The sequence below is a fragment of the Trachymyrmex septentrionalis genome, unplaced genomic scaffold (genome assembly GCF_001594115.1).
Source record: "Trachymyrmex septentrionalis isolate Tsep2-gDNA-1 unplaced genomic scaffold, Tsep1.0 scaffold44, whole genome shotgun sequence".
NCBI lineage: Eukaryota > Metazoa > Arthropoda > Insecta > Hymenoptera > Formicidae > Trachymyrmex > Trachymyrmex septentrionalis.
In genome coordinates this window covers 3,092,570-3,096,675 of record NW_017305611.1, presented here as the reverse complement: position 1 = coordinate 3,096,675, position 4,106 = coordinate 3,092,570, and the positions used below count along the sequence as shown (strand labels likewise).

Below are 4,106 nucleotides of genomic sequence, written 5' to 3'. Positions count from 1 at the left end.
CGGCGCACGCCGCGTGAACGAACGGACGAGCGAGCGTGCGTGCGAAATTCGCTTACTCCGCGTGCTGTCCTGTGCCGCGCCGCTCGCTCGCGCTTTACGCTCTTTCTATCGCACTTTTTGCCGTCTAACCAGTTCTCTTTTCCCGTCTTCATTGATAATATTCACAACGAATGAACATAGCGCGAGACGAAGGCGGGCGAGATTGGAAGGAGGCGAGTCGTTCTTGCCGGCGCGATGCGACGTCCACAATTCGGAGCAACTTCTCGGTTTCTCCTCGTCGGATACTCGCGCGTGCCAACGCGTTTCTGCGCGAACGACCGCGAGTACAGATCGCGATTCGCGATCGACGTGCCGATCACGTATTTCGTATTACGTCCGGAGCATAGCAGACGACGCTGCGCGGTCGGCCATAATTGTTCCCTGCTGTTCCCTGCGTATGCGGGGTCTCTTATCCGCCTTCCTCCCTCCTTCCCTTCTCTTCCCTTCCTCTTCCTCTTCCTCTTTCTGCACATCCTCTACGACGTTTGCCGTTTGTGTTCTGTCGTTTCTTATCATCTTTCCTCCTCTCCTCCATGCGCGCGCTCTCGCCTCGGCTCTCTGATCGTGTATGTCACGCCAAGAGTCTCGATGTCTTTCTCCCCCTTCTCTCTAGTCTCTGTCGCGGTCGCGGGAGACACCCCGCATTGCATTTCATCTATATTTAAGCGCCACGGGCCGTCTGCTCGTTGTGGCCTCAGCCTCTATATATAAACTATAAAGCGTCAGGGCGTCCGTTCTTCTTCGTCTCCTAATTCTTCTCGCTCCGCTCCGCTCCGCGCCGCGCGAAGAGCATCGTGTATACGTTCGCGGATCAGTTACCGCGAATCGATATCGCGTCGTCGCGCCGCTTTTTACCTTCGTATCCTCCGCCCTCCGTATCGCTCCGCTCGCACGCGCGATCCTCTCTTTCCACCGTCTCCTTGTCCATCCGTTTTTCCCCTTTCTCGCGTTTCTCCGTTCTCGTCTTCTCCTTCTCTCCGCCATCTCCCGTTGCTGTCCTCCACCCTCGTGGCACGAGCGACGGCAGGTGGTTGCATGCTGTTTTATCCCTAAAAGTTACTAGATCCTCACTCCGCGCGATCTCATTGCGCTTAAAAATCACTCGTTGAAAAATTGTGCGTTAAAATTTTGCAACCAAGCTGAAATTGTTATTTCTATACAAAATTACGCACTTATAATTAATTCCCGTAAAAATGTATAATTGGTAACTTCTAATTAATAGCTGGGGTAGCTTTATTAAAAGATTAAATATGTATACAGCTGTCACAGTTTGAATGATTGTGCGACTGTGATGTATATCGTGAGATGAAGCATTCTCTCTTTTCTCTCTTAAAAAGAAAAAAAAAAAGAAAAAAAATTCTCTACTGATTTTTCCAATAAGACTTTTTACGTTACATTTAATTTATTTGTTAAAAGTGTCTGATACAGGCTAACGTTTCCCAACTGTTTATTTCCCATCGACTCTTTGCTCTTTGATATTTATCGATTTTTATGCAGGGACAAGAATATCCGATAGAAATAACAAATTAATATTCAAATGCATGCCAATGCATACATCTTTGCAGTTTGTACTTGATATGCGCTTTCCGTTAAAGAGCTATAAGCCAATCCTTCAATATTTGCTAATTGTAAGTCATTTCGAAGCAGAATGTATGTCGGCACTCGCGATTATTCTCATAATTCTTTTTTTATCAAAACATAATACTTCGTATCTGGTTTTGCGAACTTGTTTTGCGAGAGAACGATGAACCAGCCTATAGCCCGACTTTATTGCATCAGCCCTTTTTTTAGGCCCGATTTTTTTATTTTCTTCAACTATGCTTTAGCTCAACCTGATGATAATGTAAAAATTGTTTTTTTTCTGGCTATCGTTAATCATTAAACTGATGATTTCGTAGTGAGTAACTTTTAAAACTATCACACTAGAAAACTTAGTTTTGTAATTAATTATAGCTAGAAAAACACATTTTTTCCATCGTCGAGTTAAATGAGGTTAAGCGTAAACCGCAAGTTAATCAAATAATGAAAAACCGTAAAATAATGAAAAGCCTTAATCTCAATGTCTTTTTCGTTGAATAAAAATCCTATTTTTATTAACATAATACATTTTTTAAATATTATAACAGTAGTTAAGGAAGAGTTGCCTTAAACTAGTGCGAAAAATATTTCTTTTCGATAAATACATAGAGATTGGAACATGCTTAGAGCACATGCTACATCAGGGAATCGATTGTGTAGCTTGAAGTAAGGTGAACATGATAAAAGTAAGCAAATTTACTGGGTGTTGATCAATGAAATTAGATATTGTAGTAAATTTGCTCATTTTTGCTTATTTTTATTTGAAGATATATAATCGAACCTTAGACTATCCACATTCCAATGATAGTTTTTCTTTCCAAAAAAGCTTCTCTCTGTTCACTCATAATGATCGTATGTAGAGTGTGTCAGATCGTCGAATATATTCTCTCACTTATAACAGTAAACAGTTAATATGGCTGTTGTATACATATGTAATTGTACACACTTAGAATATCTCAAAGAGTGAAATACGTCATATAGATCGATAAATTATTATGTTTGAAACGTATTTTACAATGCTACTTTGTATATATTTCAATTATTGTAAACTGTCAATTATTGTAAACATCATTAAACTTGAAAGTAATTATTCAAATCGTAAATGTAAGAAAACAGAACAAATTTAAAAGGAGGCGGCGAAGTGTCTCTTTTCCGTTCTTACGCTTTAATTTAATAGAAACCGTGAGAAGTAATACAATACGCAAAGATTTCTCTGCAAGTTCAAAGTATAATCGTATAATTATATTCGCGAAATTTAGCATGGTCGACTTTTCCGTTTTATATATTATATTTTTTTCGAATAGAATATATTAAGCAAGCACGTTAAGACTAAATCTCTTGTTTATGTAGAAAATATTTGAGAAAGACTTTATGATACCTATTTGTCTAGCGTGCAACAATTGATTACGTGTTTCTTCGTAATAACGCCGGCTGAGCGTGTTGTCATGTGAATGTAGCCACATAAAGTTTGAACGAGATCGACTTTCGCGGATATATGATGTTTGGAGAGTCTGAAAAAAAAAAAAATGCGAAGCATAAAATATTTCAACCGCGCTATCTCTCGTAAATATTATATTATACTTCGGAGAGGCATTTTCGCGTATTATAATACTTGTCATAGTTTTTATTGTTTTTAATAAATTGAAGCAGTTTTTAATAACTCGAAGAGGAAATAGATATTTCGCTGTCTTTCTTTGAAATTTGACCTATTTCCCTACGCACATTGCAACTTGAATTTCCTACATAAATGGTTCAAAATCAACATTTTGTTATGCAAACATTGGGTTAGCTTTTGTAGGAATTATGATAATTGTAACACTAATGATGATATAACAGAGGAAAAAAATTTTTTAAGAATTAATTTTAAGAGAAATTTAAATAGGAAGATGATTCGACAATTTATCATCTTTTTGATTTTATTTAGATATTTTGTCGTATTATCGACAAATATTTTGTGACAAATGCGATGTATTAAAGTGGATACTTAATTTTTTGTAAACGCGTATAAAACGCAAATATTTGATGATGTTTTGAGAATTTACGGGATTTTCTCGTATAAACAATTTTCTCGTATGTTCCCGTCGCGCTTTTCGATGCCATTATTCGTAACTGTTTCTTCATATTTCCCGCATGGCAATCATCGTGTCACATTCCCGCGTGCATTTACCAGTGCATCACTCAATTTCAATCGAAGCACCATGGATTTCGCAATCAGCGCCAGTCGTTTTGGAATATTTACCACGATACATGAGAATGTGAAAGAGTAAAATTCTGATATGCGTTTGTGTAGATACATGCTTGTTCGTACGCGTATAATGTATTCACATATGTATAATTTTGCAATTTTTCTCAATTAAATTAAGATTTATAAAAAGAAAATTGAAATCTCTTATATATTTAAAAGTTAATTAAATACGAAAAGAAATTATGTTTACATGTACTATATATATGTTATATATTTTAATTATATCATACTTTATCACGGAATT

The 4,106-nt window shown here is 37.3% G+C and overlaps 1 protein-coding gene across 16 annotated transcripts in view; it reads left to right on the top strand.

The window, feature by feature from the left end:
- The window catches only part of LOC108751406 (calcium/calmodulin-dependent protein kinase type II alpha chain), a 106,085-nt gene that overhangs the window by 440 nt on the left and 101,539 nt on the right, over positions 1-4,106 (top strand). The gene's annotated exons all lie outside the window — the stretch shown is intronic.